General features: G+C 47.6%; 1 pseudogene; it reads left to right on the forward strand.

Annotated features, from left to right (window-relative positions):
• Window positions 1-2,906: 2,906 nt before the first annotated feature.
• On the forward strand, window positions 2,907-3,494 carry LOC105502537 (annotated as a pseudogene).
• The last annotated feature ends 13,485 nt before the right edge of the window (window positions 3,495-16,979 follow it).

Below are 16,979 nucleotides of genomic sequence, written 5' to 3' on the forward strand. Positions count from 1 at the left end.
TTGATGGGTGCAGCACACCAACATGGCACAAGTATACATATGTAACAAACCTGCACGCTATGCACATGTACCCTAGAACTTAAAGTATAATAAAGTTATAAAGACATGTTTTACTGCTATGCTCTGAATGTTTGTATGTCCCCAAGAGTCATACATTGAAACGTAATCCCAAATGTGACAGTGTTAGAGGATGAGGCCTTTAGGAGATGATTGGGTACCCTCATGAATGGGATTACCGCCCTTATAAAGAGACTTAAGAGAGCTACCTGGCCCCTTCCACCATGTGAGGACACTGTACAAGGTGAAGTCTGTGAGAAAGTAAGCCCTCACCAGAAACCACCACCCCATTGATCTTGGCCTTCCGAACCTCCAGAACTGTGAGAAATAAGTTTCTGTTGCTTATAAGATACTCAGCCTAAAGTGTTTTGTGATAGCAGCTCAAATAAACGAAGACAATTGCCATGATAAACACCAACTTCAGGGTAGTGGCCACTTCTGGGTAGAGAGGGAGGGGAATGGGATGGAAGAACAATACATAGGATATTGCAATTGTATTTGTAACAGTTTTTTTCTTGAATTAGGTAGTATGTACATGGGTGCCTACTATTATATACCATACTTTTTCTTGAGATATAATTAACATATAAAATTAATCATTTTAAAGTGTACAGTATAGTTGGTTTTTAGTATATCCACAAAGTTGTGAAACCGTCACCACTCTTTAATTCCAGAACATTTCATCATCCCCAAAAAGAAATCCCATGCCTATTGAAACAGCCTTTGCAAAATTATGACTGAGACAGTGAAAGAAATCTAACTTAATCAACTCCATCTTGCTTCTAACCTCCAAGCTGTCCTTGCTCATTCCTAGGCATAGACTGAACTAACTTTGGGAGAAACTTATAGTTTATAGCTTTTGTTTTTGTTTTTGTTTTGATATGGAGTCTCGCTCTGTCGCCCAGGCTGGAGTTCAACGGCATGACCTCAACTCACTGCAACCTCCACCTCCTGGGTTCAAGTGATTCTTCTGCCTCAGTCTCCCGAATAGCTGGGATTGCAGGTGCCCACCACCACACCCAGTTAATTTTTCTATTTTTGGTAGAGACAGGGTTTCACCTTGTTGGCCAGGCTGGTCTTGAACTCCCGACCTCAAGTGATCTGCCCAACTCTGCTTCCCAAAGTGCTGGGATTAGAGGCATGAGCCACTGTGCCCAGCCTATGGACATACATTTTCATTTCTCTTGGATATATGCCTAGTAGTAGAATTGCAGGGTCATGTGGTAACTCTTTGTTTTCCTTTTTGAAGAACTTCAAAGCAGCGATACTACTTGATAGTCCCCCAGCAATATATGAGGGTTCAATTTCTCTACATCCTTATTAACATTTTTTTTTTTGAAACGGAGTCTTGCTTTGTCACTCAGGCTGGAGTGCAGTGGCTTGATCTCTGCTCACTGCAACCTCTGCCTCCCCGGTTCAAGTGATTCTCCAGCCTCAGCCTCCTGAGTAGCTGGGATTACAGGTGTACAACACCATGCCCAGCTAATTTTTAAAATATTTTCAGTAGAGACAGGGTTTCACCATATTGGTGAACGTTGATGAGAACATTTCCAGGGGAAAACCATTTCCCTTCTGGCTCCCCAGCTCCCCCATCTGCTGAGAGCTACTTCTACTCAATAAAACCTTTCACTCATCCTCCAAGCCCACATGTGATCTGGTTCTTCCAGGTACACCAAGGCAAGAAACCCCAGGATACAGAAATCCCTCTGTCCTTGTGATAAGGAAGGGGGTTTAACTGAGCTGGTTAACACAAGCCACCTATAGACGTCAACTTAAAAGAGCACCCTATAACACACGCCCATTGGGGCTTGAGCTGTAAACATTCACCACCTAGACACTGATGTGGGGTAGGAGCCCCACAGCCTGCCCATCCGTATGCTCCCCTAGAAGTTTGAGCAGCAGGGCACTGAAGAAGCGAGCCACACCCCCATTGCACACCCTTCGAGGGTTCCTGGTTCACCGTCTCTACAAAAAATTTTTAAATATTAACCAAGTGTGGTGGTGTGTGCTTGTAGTCCTGGCTACTCAGGAGACTGAGGTGGGAGGATCACTTGAGCCTGGGAGGTTGAGGCTGCATGAGTTATGATCCCAACACTGTACTCTGTCTTGGGCGACAGAGCAAGACTCTGTCTCAAACAAACAAACAAAAATAAACACAAAGGTTGTATGATTCCACTTATATGAAGTATCTAGAATAGGTAAATTCATAGAGACAGAAATTAAAATAAATAGAGGTTATCAGAGGCTGAGGGAAGGGGAAAATGGGGAATGTTGTTTAATGAGTACAGAGTTTCTGTTTGGGATGATGAAAAAGTTCTGGAAATAGGAAGTGGTGATGATTACACTACTTTGTGAATGTACTTAATGTCACTGAATTGTATACTTAAAAATAGCTAAAATGGGCCGGGTGTGGTGGCTCACGCCTGTAATCCCAGCACTTTAGGAGGCCAAGGCTGGCAGATAACCTGAGGTCGGGAGTTCGAGACAGCCTGCCCAACATGGCGATACCCCTTCTGTACTAAAAATACAAAAATTAGCTGGGCGTGGCGGTGCGTGCCTGTAATCCCAGCTACTAGGGAGGCTGAGGCAGGAAAATCGCTTGAAATCGGGAGGCAGAGGTTGCGGTGAGCCGAGATTGCGCCACTGCACTCCAGCCTGGTGACAGAGGGAGACTCTGTCTCAAAAAAAAATTTTTTTTAAGTTAAAATGGGGCCGCCACCGCAGCGCCTGCAGAAACTTCGGGACACGCCACCGCCTTCCGCTGCCTCGCCTCCGAGGGCCACGCCCTTCACTCCCCTCCGCCTTCCCTCATGCTAGGCGGCCGGGAAGGAAGAAGAAATTCAATCAGGATGGCTAAAGGTGACCCCAAGAAACCAAAGGGAAAGATGTCTGCTTATGCCTTCTTTGTGCAGTTGTGAAGAGAAGAACATAAGAGGAAAAACCCAGAGGTCCTTGTCAATTTTGCAAAATTTTCCAGGAAGTACTCTGAGAGGTAGAAGACCATGTCTGGGAAAGAGAAGTCTAAATTTGATGAAATGGCAAAGGCGGATAAAGTACACTATGATCGGTAATTGAAGCATTACATACCAGCTAAGGAAGGCAAGAAGAAGGATCCTAATGCCCCAAAAGGCTACTGTCTGGATTCTTCCTGTTCTGTTCAGAATTCCGCCCCGAGATCAAATCCACAAACCCAGGCATCTCTATTGGAGATGTGGCAAAAGAAAAAAAAAAAAAAAAAGCTGGGTGAAATGTGGAATAGCTTAAATGACAGTGAAAAGCAGCCTTACATCACTAAGGTGGCAAAGCTGAAGAAGTATGAAAAGGATGTTGCTAACTATAAGGCAAAAGGAGAGTTTGATGGTGCAAAGGGTCTTGCTAAAGTTGCCAGGAAAAAGATGGAAGAGGAAGATGAAGAAGAGGAGGAGGAGGAGGAATAAAGAAACTGTTTATCTGTCAAAAAAATAGTTAAAATGATAAATTTTATGCTATGTATATTTTATCCAATAAAAAAGTAAAGCTAAAGAATTAAGGAGCCACTGCCAACTGGTAAATAAAAATTAAGCAGAAGTTGGGCACAGTGGCTCACACCTGTAATCCCAGCACTTTGGAGGTCAAGGCAAGAGGACCATGTGAGCCCAGGAGTTGGGGACCTGCCTGGGCAGCATAGTGAGACCCCCCATCTCTATAATTATACAAATAAATAAAAATGTTAAAAAATTAAGCAGAAGCAGAGTGAAAACAAAAGCACAAACACAATAACTAACAGTTGTATTTATTTCTTAGCTTATCTAAGAATAATTGGGAGCAAATTACTTCAGATATTCCAAGATTGCTGGATTTACTTAGGATTCACCTGTACTCTGTTGCTCATGATCTTCCCACATATTCATGATCACTTTGAGTATGGTACACTAATCGTCTTCACCTTTAGCAGAGCAAAGAGTAAATGATAGGCAAAAGTTCTTGGGGAAAAAAAATGGAGGAACCAAAATACCCTTTTTTGAAGAGGTATAGAACTCACATAGGATTTATGTAGCTAAGTATAGAAGGAGGAGCTCAGTTCTCTGCTTCCAGTTGAGGACAGAATCAGCAGATACTGTGACAGAAGAGAATTAGATTGGTTAAGAGGAAACCTTCCTGGAAGTCCTTTTACCACTGTAGAATAAGGATTAGACCAGGAATATCAACACCTCTCTACTTCTAACAGCACATGACTCTGTTTCTTAAAAAATGAATAGGAATTCACACTTGCCGAGTGCCTGTGGCTTGTGCGGCACTGTGCCAAGTGCTTTTTTAGGTTTAGCTTAGTCTGCTCTCACAAGTCCAGGAAATTAGCATTACAACCCGCATTTTATATACAAGGAAATAGGCTCAGGTAACTTACATAACTTATTCAAAATACCAGAGCTAGGAAGAAGCACAACTGACGACCAAGGCCTGGGATGTCTGACTTCAAAGTTTTATGCTCCCTGCTGCTACAGAGTCTTCCTTTGTGGAGATATTTGGGATGAGGAGAGAGTTGACTCTGGGCTATGGCCTGGGCCACCTCCTGTTCAAAAGCAGGATGCTGGCCGGGCACAGGGGCTCACGCCTGCAATCCCAGCACTTTGGGAGGCTGAGGAGGGAGGATCACGAGGTCAGGAGTTTGAGACCAGCCTGACAAACACAGTGAAACCCCATCTCTACTAAAAATACAAAAATTAGTCAGGCGTGGTGGCACGCACCTGTAATCGCAGCTACTCAGGAGGCTGAGGCAGTAGAATCACCTGAACCCGGGAGGCAGAGGTTGCCGTGAGCCAAGATCGCACCACTGCACTCCAGCCTGGGCAACAGAACGAAACTCTGTCTCAAAAAAAAAAAAAAGCAGGATGCCTTGGAGCTGCTTCTGCCATTGTTATGTCAGAGCCAGGGACAGGGTGCTGCTGATACTGCTGCTCCCCAGAAATTGAGCTGGAAACTCTGCCCATCAATCTTCAAAGCCCTTGGCAGGTGCTTACCTGTCCTTGTAAATCAGAGGACAATTCATTTCCCAGGTGAAGAGGTTGCAGCCCTAAAAGAATAAAGAGACTTGGCCAGGAAAGGACAGCACCCTTTGACAGAGGTGTGACCTTTCATCCTTTTGAGTCCTCTGACCTAGAATGGGAACAACAACAACAACAACAAAAAACCAAACCAAGTTATAATGGAAAACACATTGATGTGGGTGAAGGATCTCGTGCTTAGGTTTTACCAGAGGGCATGCCAGAACAATTTCCCATCAGTCCTGGTCTTCTGGCCTCCAGTCCATTCCATACCTTGGTGCCTGCTTAGTACTCCCAAAGCACAACTTCAACAAGCGCCCTCTCAGTTCAAGAGACAAGTTCAAACTCCACAGCTTGGTATTTGAGGCCCTCCGTGGTGCACCTCTCTGTCTCTCTCTGTCTTTTTTTTTTTTTTTTTTTGAGTCAGAGTTTCACTCTTGTTGCCCAGGCTGGAATGCAATGGCGCAATCTTGGCTCACTGCAACCTCTGCCTCCCAGGTTCAAGCGATTCTCCTGCCTCAGCCTCCCAAGTAGCTGGGATTACAGGCATATGCCACCACGCGTGGCTAATTTTTTGTTTTTAGTAGAGAGAGGGTTTCACCATGTTAATCAGGCTGGTCTCAAACTCCTGACCTCAGGTGATCCACCCACCTCAGCCTCCCAGAGTGCTGGGATTACAGGAGTGAGTCACTACGCCCAGCCACCCTGGCTAATTTTTTATTTTGTGTAGAGACGGGTTTTCACTATGTTGCCCAGGCTGGTTTCAGACTCCTGGGCTCAAGAAATCCTCCCACCTCAGCCTCCCAAAGTGCTGGGATTATAGGCATGAGCCACTGCACCTGGCCTGTAGCTCTATTTTTAACTGTTATCACTCTTGAACAGCTCCTAATCCTTCTCACTGTTCCCTATACGTGCCTTACCTTGTTCTACTACAGCAGACTGTGGCAGACATGCCAGTTTCAATTTCCCTTCTTCCAGTAATAATCCCTCCCTTTTCTTTGGAGAACTCTTTACCCTTCACTTAGAAGATAGACAAAACCCTATATCCTCCAACAGACTGTATCTTTCAGGTCACAAGGATTAATTCAAGTGCCAAGACTGCCCAATTATAATCTTCTTTGGGACTTTTCTGCTAAAGGTAGCAGGGAAGGCTGTCTCTCCTCTGATCTCCCTTATCTGGGCCTCTCTCTGGGCGCCTAGCACTTTTTACCTTTTAATATGATTATTCTTATATTCTCTGTATGACTGTCTCAACTACTGCTTTCTCCAAATGCTCAATTTTTTTTTCTTTTTTTTTTTTGAGACAGAGTCTCACTCTGTTGTTCAGGCTGGAGTACAGTGGCGCCATCTTGGCTCACTGCATCTCCGCCCCTTGGATTCTAGCAAGTCTCCTGCCTCAGCCTCCCTAGTAGCTGGGATTACAGGTGTGCACCACCATGCCTGGCTAATTTTTGTATTTTTAGTAGAGGCAGTTTTACCATGTTGGCCAGGCTGGTCTCAAACTCCTGACCTCAGGTGATCCCCCAACCTTGGCCCCTCAAAGTGCTGGGATTACACATGTGAGCCATCACAACCAGCCAAAATGCTCAATTTTAACAAGCACTTACCTTCTCTCTTACGTGCAGACGTTGTATTATGCTCTAGGGGTACAAGTTGGATAAGACATAGTCCCTTGTTGAATGAATGGATGAATAAAAAATGCTCCTCTGGGCCTCACCCAGAAATCTGCCTGGTACCCACTCTAAACAAAATAAAACAACTTATCATAGGGGATTTGAGCAGAAAAAATAAGAAATATAAAATTCAGAATCATTAACCTGGCATCTCAAGACCTTTTACAATCTGATTCTAATTTTGTCTACCTACCACATTGTTGGCTCTAGCCAAACTAAACTGTTTGTTGTTGTAGAAAACACTGTCTCCACTTGCATGTTTGTTTGCCCAGGCTCTGGTCTTCTCCCACGGTTTCTTTTGCTGTTTTTCTCTCCCGTTTCTACCTTCCTTATTCTCCATTTCATTCAACTCTTTCTTTTCTTTTCTTTTTTTGAGACAGGATCTCGCTTTGTCACCCTGGCTGGAGTGCAATGGCACCATCAGGGCTCACTGCAGCCTCGACCTCCTGGGCTTAAGTGATCCTCCCACCTCAGGCTCCCGAGTAGCTGGGACTACAGGCACGCACCACCATGTCCTGCTAATTTTTGTATTTTTTGTAGAGACGGGGTTTTGTCATGTTGCCCTGGCTGGTCTTGAACTCCTGGCCTCAAGTCATCCACTTGCCTCGGCCTCCCAAAGTACTGGGATTACAGGAATAATGATTGCATTCAACTTCTTTCCTTCACTTTTACCTCCTCTCCCTCCCCTTTTCCTTCCTTTTCACTCTCCCTGAGCTTTCTTTCAATACTTCCCTCCATCACATCCTTACCTCTTAATTTTCCTCTCTCGTTTATTTCCTGACTTCCTTCCCTCTCCACCAGACTCACCAGTTTCCTCCATGATTGTGCACAGGCTCCTCCCTTTGGGGGCAAAAATAGGATAAGACAATTATAAGTAAGACAGATTTTAGATCTCATCACAAGAAACCCTCAGAGTGGGGCAGAAAGAAGAGGGGGAGAAACAGAAGGGGAAGAGATCTTGGTAGCAGAGAAGAAACTGCCTGGGGACTGCAGGTGAATCTATGGAAGGCATCCTGCCAGTTATTTACCTCCAACCCACCCCCAGCTTTCCTTTCCTCCTTCTGATCAAATAATTGGGAAAAATTAGAACTGCGAAAATCCTCAACATTTATTTACTCCACCTCCATGGTTTCCCAGCTGGGAAACTGAGGCATAGAAAAGGGAAGCAACTAGCTAATGTCATCCAGCAAGTCAGTAGCTCAGCAGAAACTGGAATCCCAGGCTCCCTGCCCCCTAGACCAGTAAATGTCCTTTAACCTATACTACACTTTTTTTGAGATGGAGTCTCACTCTTGTTGCCCAGGCTGGAGTAAAATGGCGCCATCTCGGCTCACTGCAACCTCTGCCTTCCAGGTTCAAGCAATTCTCTTGCCTTAGCCTCCTGAGGAGCTGGGATTACAAGCGGCCTGCCACCACGCCCGGCTAATTTTTGTATTTTTAGTAGATATGGGGTTTCACCATGCTGGCCAGGCTGGTCTCAAACTCCTGACCTCAAGTGATCCGCTCGCCTCAGCCTCCCAAAGTGCTGGGATTACAAGTGTGAGCTTCCGTGCCGAGCCTATATAACACTCTTAAACCTTATTTCCTCTTGTCCCTAGTTCCTCCCCACTTACTGAACTACTACTCCACCAGGTTTGGGATTACGTCTAAGGATTCCCAATCCTCGCCTAGTGAGTATAGGGGCCAGTGAAGTAGGGACAGCAGGGACAAACCACATCAGTTCTAGCCTCAATCTTAGGGGCTTATTTGGTAGTATCAGGGGATGGTGAAATGTCAGTCTTGCCTGTAAGGGGCCAGTCTCCTCTTTGGAAAGCCCTATTATAAGCGGTCTGTATTGAGTTAAGGGATGCTGTGTTTCAGCTGGCCATCCTGCCAGGACCCCTCCTCACCCTTCCAGCCTAGCAGACTGCCTAGAGACCCTATCTTACCCCGCCAGCTGCACACTTAAAGCAGAGGCCACCCAGGCACAGGATGGTCCATGGCTGCCAGAGGAGGTTGCTCGAGGCAGCGGGAAGGAAAGGGTTTCCAGCAGCTCTGCTTTCAGTCTGCTCCTCCACAAAGGGCCACTGTCTGAGCACAGAGGGACCCTGGAGGGAGGCCTCCTAAGGTGCTCGGCAACAGGGCCGGGTTTCATCACACTGGGCCTCCAGGCCAAGTAAACATCAGAGTAGAAAGAGGCCCAGCAGTTTCTGCAGACCAGCTCCTGGCTTCAGGCGGGCTCAGTGGCATCCTCACCCAGGGCTTTCCTGAGACAATAAGGAGGGCTAAGGTCATTGGCCTAATTTTATAGCTGCAGAAATAGAGAATTAGGAACGGGCTCTATCCAAGTTCATTTCCCATTACCCAAGGAGCAGACAAACATCCTATGTCCCTCTTAAGGAGAGGAGTTTTTTATAACTTTTTTTTTTTGAGATGGAGTCACACTCTGTCACCCAGGCTGGAGTGCAGTGGCATGATCTCAGCTCACTGAAAACTCTGCCTCCCAGGTTCAAGCAATTCTCCTGCCTCAGCCTCCCGAGTGGCTGGGACTACAGGCGCACACCACCACACCCAGCTAATTTTTGTGCTTTTTTTTAGTAGAGATGGCATTTTGCCATGTTTTTAATTAGTTCAGAGGGAGACAGGTCTGTGAGCTGAAGTAATCAGGGAAGACTTCCTGGAGGAAGTATGATTTAAGCTTAGCTTCCGTGTTTAGGTAGAATCTCCACAATAAATGGACAGGAAAGAGAAAGGCATTCCAGGCAGACAGCATAGCACTGACAAGGTACATTTGAAAAGCAGGAGCATTTGGGGTCAATAAAGAGATCTATCTGGCTAAGGTAGAGGATTCACATAGAAAAGGGTGGCAAATAGGCTGGAAATTTGGTTGGGAGTTAAACCACAGCTAGCTTTTTTTTTTTTTTGAGACAGAGTCTCGCTCTGTCACCCACGTTGGAGGGCAGTGGCACCATCTGAGCTCACTGCAACCTCCGCCTAAGTGATTTTGATGCCCCAGCCTTCCGAGTAGCTGGGATTATAGATGTGCACTACCACATGCAGCTAATTTTTGTATTTTTAGTAGAGACGGGATTTTACCATGTTGGTCAGGCTGGTCTCAAACTCCTGACCTCAAGTGATCTGCCCACCTTGGCCTCACAGAGTGTTGGGATTACAGGCGTGATCCACCGTGCTTGGCCTAGACCACAGCTAGTCTTAATAGCCAGGTTGAGGTGTCACCGACAGAGCAGTGATGGGATGAAAGCAGAATTTTAGAAAATTTAGGATGGTGTGAAAGAGGCCCTAGATTGAACCCCCTTGATAACCTTGGACTGGTTATGGCATCTTCTAGGGGCTTAGTTTCTTCATCATTAAAACAGTTGCACTAGAAAATCTGAAGCCCCCTTACATCTCTAAAATGCAAAGATTCTCCGATGGGGAAACATGGATCATATAGAATGAAGAAGGGAGACTGAGAGGCTAGGAGGACAGCCTGGAGGCTATGGCCAGCCTCTAGATATCTCCGGGCTGCATTTCTGTAGTGAATCATCTGCCCAGAGCTACAGAAAGGCTAGCACCACCACTGCCACCACTGCTAGGCATTGTGCTAAGTACTGCACCCTTTTTTAAAAAATTTCATTTTTTTGTGAATAGAAAATGCGTGCACATACTGCAAAATCTAAAAGTCATAAAAGGATATATATATGGTAAAAATGTTTCCCTTCTCCTATTTCCAGCCATCCATTTCTTCTTCCACAGTTCCCAGTTCCTTGAGTATCCTTTCAGATGTATATGAGCTTATACCTGTATAAAGATTTTATAAAGATTCTTTTTAACAGAAATGAGTGTATCAGTTGGGCACAGTGGCTCACGCCTGTAATCCCAACACTTTGAGAGGCCAAGGCAGGTGGATTATCTGAGGTCAGGAGTTTGAAAACAGCCTGGCCAACATGGCAAAACCCCGTCTCTACTAAAAATACAAAAATTAGCTGGGTGCCTTGGTGCGTGCCTGTAATCCCAGTTACTTGGGAGGCTGAAGAAGAATTGCTTGAACCCAGGAAGCAGAGGTTACAATGAGCCAAGATCTACCATTGCACTCCATCCTGGGCAAAAGAGCGAGACTCCATCTCAAAAATAAATACATAAATAGTGTGTTTCTTTTCTATTATAAACAACATATTAATGAATATCCCTTACATTTGTCTTTCAGCATATGCAGAAATACATCCATAGGGCCAGGCACAGTGGCTCATGCCTGTAATCCCAGTACTTTAGGAGGCCGAGGCAGGTGGATCACCTGAGGTCAAGAGCTCAAGACCAGCCGGGCCAACATGGTGAAACCCCCGTCTCTACTAAAAATACAAAATTAGCCGGGCGTGGTGAAGGGTGCTTGTAATCCCAGCTACTTGGGAAGCTGAAGCAGGAGAATCGCTTGAGCCCAGGAGGCAGAGGTTGCAGTGAGCCAAGACTGCACCATTGCACTCCAGCCTGGGTGAAAAGAGCGAAACTCTGTCTCAAAAAAAAGAAAAAAGGAAAGAAATATGCCCACAGGATATGTTCCTAGAATTGAAATTGTGCACTAACCTTTTTATATGATGTAATATGTACAACAATGGTTTAAGGTAATCATAATTGTATCAATTATGCAAATGAGAAAATTAAGGCACAAAAAGATTCAATAACTTGGTCAAAGTCACACAGCTCTTATGTAGTAGCATTGAGGTTCTGATATGGACAGTGTGATACTAAAGCCAACACAATTAATTATTCCACCAGGCCAGGCGCGGTGGCTCAAGCCTGTAATCCCAGCACTTTGGGAGGCCGAGACGGGCGGATCACAAGGTCAGGAGATCGAGACCATCCTGGATAACCCGGTGAAACCCCGTCTCTACTAAAAAATACAAAAAACTAGCCGGGTGAGGTGGCGGGCGCCTGTGGTCCCAGCTACTCGGGAGGCTGAGGCAGGAGAATGGCGTAAACCTGGGAGACGGAGCTTGCAGTGAGCTGAGATCCGGCCACTGCACTCCAGCCTGGGTGACAGAGCGAGACTCCGTCTCAAAAAAAAAAAAAAAATTATTCCACCAGTGGTTCTCAGACTTTAGCACACATCAGCATGACCTGGAGGCTTGTTAAAACATAGATCACTGTGCCCTACACTAAAATAGTTTCTGATTCAGTCCATCTATGGTGGGGCCTGAGAATTTGTATTTTACTAAGTTCCCAGGTGGTCCAGATACTGATTATCCAAGGACCACACTTTGAGAACCACTATACTCGACTAGCTCTCCCACTTTAGCTGTGTAGATAGCTCCGAAAGAAAGAAGTTGGTACCCAGCATATGGCTTTGACAGGACTAGAGTTGAGAGGCACTGGAGGTTTCCTGGATCCCATCAGGCTATCCTCCATGAGGACAGAATGAGAGTCTGGCACAGTGCCTGGCACATGGTACTCAAAATATATTTGTTGAATAAATGAATAAATAAATGAGGTACAAATGCTCCATGCAACTTGTTGCTGACTCTTTTTCCCAGCACCCCAGGAGTCCCCTGCCCCTGGGAAACCCCACTGCCCACACTGGCTGAGATCCAAATCCATGCTATGAAAGCCCTTGGGAGTGAAGCTGTTCATTTCCTCCCATTCCTCCCATGGCCTATAATGAAATCAATGAGGCAGCCAGGGCCCTGTTATTAATGGAGAGACAACATCTTCGCATGCTAGAGCTAGTTCGAGATAAACTAGTCTGATGCTTTCATTGTATTATTATTAATAGCAATAACTCATAGCACACCCATGCTTGCTTTAAGAAAAAAAACTCCCTCTGACCAGTATTTCCTTCCCCCTTATTCTGGTATAAAACAACGCCTTCCAGAGGGGAAGCCATTGCATGTGATTGGTGTGACTGGTGCATACACACACACACACAGGCTGGGAGAGATTTAAATTCAGGAAGAGGCTGGGCACAGGGGCTTATGCCTATAACCCCAGCACTTTGGGAGGCCAAGGTGGACAGATCACTTGAGGCCAGGAGTTAGAGATCAGCCTAGGCAAGATGGCAAAACCCTATCTCTACAAACCCCCAGCCAAAATACAGAAATTAGCCAGGCAAGGTGGCACACACCTGTAATCCCAGCTACCTGGGAAACTGGGGCACGAGAATCGTTTGAACCTGGGAGGTGGAGGTTGCAGTGAGCCAAGATTGGGCCACTGCACTCCAGGCTGGACAACGGAGCAAGACTCCATCTCAAAAAAAAGTAATTAATTAATTAATTAATTAGTTCAGGAAGAGATCTGAGGTCTGCAGGATGACCCTTCTGCAGAGCAGCAAGGCATTGACAGAGATTTCCCCAAAACCCACAAAAAAAGATTTTCAAAGTCAGGGATCGTGACCTGAGGACACCACACATCAACCCAACTCCTCAAGGTGCTGCCTCCCTTACAGAATCGGATCCCTAAACTCGGGCACCTCAAGGTACCGCGCCTCCTCCCAGCCCTAGAGCTTCTTCCAGCTGTTCCTCGCCTGGCTCCAAGTCCCACCCCTGCTGCCTGCCTGTCCCTTGGCCTCTTTCCTAGGCTCCCTTCCCTGTGAATGCCCTTGCTTGGGATCCCCTAAGGCTCTGTGACTGGAGAGGTCCAGGCCCCAGAGTCCCAGAGGGCACCACCTCAGAAGCCCTCGCTGGATAGCTGGAGAGGAGGTGGCCGTCCCTCAGCCAGGTTCGGCCCCAGCTGCACTTCAGGGGGACAACCTGATGCCCACCTGCGGGGGGACAGATGCGGCCAGCGGCGGCCACCAACACGTCCCTCAGACACAGACACTGCCAGGCAAGCCGAGCCAGCCAGGGGCGCCTAGGGAGGGACAGCCAGGCGACTGTCATTATGCAAGCCCTGTCTGTGAGGGGCAGCTGGACTCAGCTGCGGCCACAGTCAGCGCCTCACAGGGCAGCGCCGAGCGGTGCAACCTCGGCAGGGGTCAGGAAGTCTCTCGAAGCCGGTCGCACCACTCGGGCCAGGCGTTGCCAGAGTCAATCCGTCGGTGTCCGCCGGCTCAGCAGAGATGGGGTCAAGCAGCTGACGGGCCGCAGGAACCCTGTGCTCCGTCAGACACAGACCGTCGTGGCCGGTCACACAGCTCGCCAAGCACAGATGGAGGCCAGTCAGGCAGAGGCAGTTAGGCCGCCCCGGTCAGACGCAGCCCGTCAGGCCCAGGTGTCGGTGGCCGGGCAAGAGCAGCCAACCAGCCAGCCAGTCAACCAGCCAGTCAACCAGCCAGTCAACCAGCCAGTCAGCTAGTCAGCCAGTCAGCCAGTCAGCCAGTCAGTCAGTCAGCCAGGCAGCCAGCTGCGGTTTGGCTGACAGATCCAGCAGTCTTGGTCTGTCAGGCACCCATGAAATCTGCGTTCAGTCAGACGGAACCAGACACACTCGTATTAGGCGGTGGCGGCACCTGTGGTCAGTCAGGAACAGTCGCTGGGTCAGAGGCGGCACGTCGGGCACCGAGGGCCAGACCAGGGCCTCTCTTGGGGCAGAGGGTTGCTGGGGGCGTGGCTTCGTCCGGGGCTCGTTTCGGGGCGGGACTTCGTTCTGGGCGGAGCGTTGGCTGGAGGAGGGGCTTTGTCCCGGCTGGGCCTGCCTCCCCTACCAGCAGCCTCCGGGCGTTGCCATGGCAGCCGCGGCCCAATTCCAGACTGCCGGCGGGTCCAAGGACTCGGGGCCCTTCCCGCGATGGCCCTGCCCCTGGGCGCCCCAGCGCCTGCCAAGTGGAGGTCCTGGCCCTGGGGCCGACTTTCTAGAAGCGGTCAGTGGGTTCGGCGAACTGCGCCCTGCACAGCAGCAGAGTCCCCGCTGCGGGGTCGGCACTTTCTTATCCTCTTGCTCGGGCGGGCATGATTAGGGGGCTGGGAAGGACTTACGGAAGGCGACGCAGCAAAAAGTGACAGAGACCCAGACCCAGCAGGGTCAGGTGAGGAGAGAACAGCCATGCAGTGATGTGATTAGGGGAATCTGGCTCAACAATGTCAAGGCGAGCACTCACCTTGTGCCCAGTCCTGTTATGAAAGGTTTATATACAGTATTTCACCCGAGCCTCATAATTTTGCTTTGGGGTTCTATGATGATTCCCTTTTTACAGACGAGGAAACCAATCACAAAGGGTTTGGTGATTTGCCCAGGATCCGGGGCAGTGAGGTGCGGGAGCCGGATTGGAACCCAAGCAGTCCAACTCCTGATATGTTGGCATGTGGACCCTCAACCCATCCTCTGTTCTCTCCTTGTGACCTCCCGAAGGCTCGGCACGAGTCCCCTTCAGCAGACCTTCAGGACACACAGCCCTGTGCTGGGTCCTGAGGCGGGAGGGTCCTGTAGGAGTCTCTTCCTGGAAGGCTCAGAATAAGGGGCTATCAGAACCAAGAACCTGGTCAAACCAGAGGACAAACAATGGGTGTGCCTTGCAGCATTTAGAAGAAGGGGAAGACTGTGAGATCAGAGAAGCCAGGGCCAAGAAGCCACTGGAAAACTGTGTGGGCTGTCACCGGGGAACCCCAGGAGTATTACAGCTTCAAGTCCAAAAGTCTATGATCAAGTTCTAGCAGTGTGAAACACAGTTAGGAACATCATGGATCATAAACTCAAATGCCTACCAGGGACAGAAAGGAAATGAAAATCATGGGAAAAAAAAAATCAGGCTGGGTGCAGTGGCTCACGCCTGTAATCTCAGCACTTTGGGAGGCTGAGGTGGGTGGATCATTTGAGGTCAGAGTTCAAGACCAGCCTGGCCAACATGGTGAAAGCCCATCTCTACTAAAAATACAAAAACTAGCCAGGTATAGTGGCGGGTGCCTGAAATCCCAGCTATTCAGGAGGCCAAGGCAGGAGAATCACCTTGAGCCTAGGAGGCAGAGGTTGCAGTGGGTTGCAATTGTGCCACTGCACTCCAGCCTGGGCAACAGAGTGAAACTCCCTCTCAAAAAAAAAAAAGAAAAAAAAAAAGTCAAATGCCAGGTCAGCAAACCTGCCCCATCTCTGGGGGGCATCTGCCTCTCTGCTTCTGCTGACTGTGCTCTCAGACACCCACTGCCTCTAGTCTTCTAGTTAGGCAAAGTTGGCTAAGTCAGTTGACATCAAGTCTCAGTTTCTCCATCTGAGAAGGAAACGTTTGGCTTTATCTCACACATTTTATGGGGATCAAACGTTATTGTATGTAGAAAATATTTTGTGAAGTGTAACAAACTATAAAATGGAGGGGGAGGAGAATGTGACTGATCATTTGTTGTGCATCTGTTTCACAGTCTGCAGGAATTCTGACAGCACTCCTCTGAGTCAGGGCTAGTGTCCTCTTATACAGATGAAGAGATAAACTTCAAGGAATATGTTGACTTAACCGAAGTCACAAGCTTGCCAGAGTTAGAATGTAGAACTCTCTGACCTCTAAGACCAGTCTCTTATACTGTTTGGCAAAGTGTGGCTTGGGTCCCACCAATGCAGGGCAGGTGATCCCAATTGGGGCTTAGCCGAGGAGGGTTCTTGACTTGAAAGAATTCAAGGGAAGCCAGTGGTGTCAGACAGTAACTTTTATTGAAGTGGCAGTGTTCAGCAGCAGCAGATGTACTGCTCCTTGTGGAGCAGGGCTACCCCATAGGCAGTGTGCCCAGAGTAGCAGCTCAAATGCAGTTCTGCAGTCATACTTATACCCACTTTTATTTACATGCAAATTCAGGGACAGATTATGCAGAAATTTCTAGGAAAAAGGTGGTAACTTCTTGGTCTTGGGTCACTACCATGGAAAGGGCAGTAACCTCTGAGGGTTACCATGGCAATGGTAAACCGACACGGCAAAATGGTGGGTGTGTCTTATGGAAAGCTTCTTCTACCCCATCCCTGCTTTAGCTAGTCCTCAATTTGGTCCAGTGTCTGAACGCCACCTCCAGAGTCGAGTCCTGCCTCCTACCTCACTAGTGGTCATACTAAGATGACTTCAGGTGGAACCCAGATGAACATTTTTTAAAAATAGGTTATAGTTTTTACTTTCAATTATACAGCCGGCTTACTCATACTATGAAAGTCCTACATTTCACACAGCCAGGGTGTAGTAGGCTGAATAATGGCCACCCAAATATATCAAGTCCTAATCTCTGGAAACTGTAAACATTACTTTATTTGAGAAAATAATTTTTGCAGATGTGATTAAGAATGTTGAGATGAGGATATCATTGAGGATTAGCCAAGTGGGTCCTAAATACCATCACACATATCCTTATAA

Source organism: Colobus angolensis, unplaced genomic scaffold (assembly GCF_000951035.1).
Source record: "Colobus angolensis palliatus isolate OR3802 unplaced genomic scaffold, Cang.pa_1.0 Scaffold8, whole genome shotgun sequence".
Lineage (NCBI taxonomy): Eukaryota > Metazoa > Chordata > Mammalia > Primates > Cercopithecidae > Colobus > Colobus angolensis.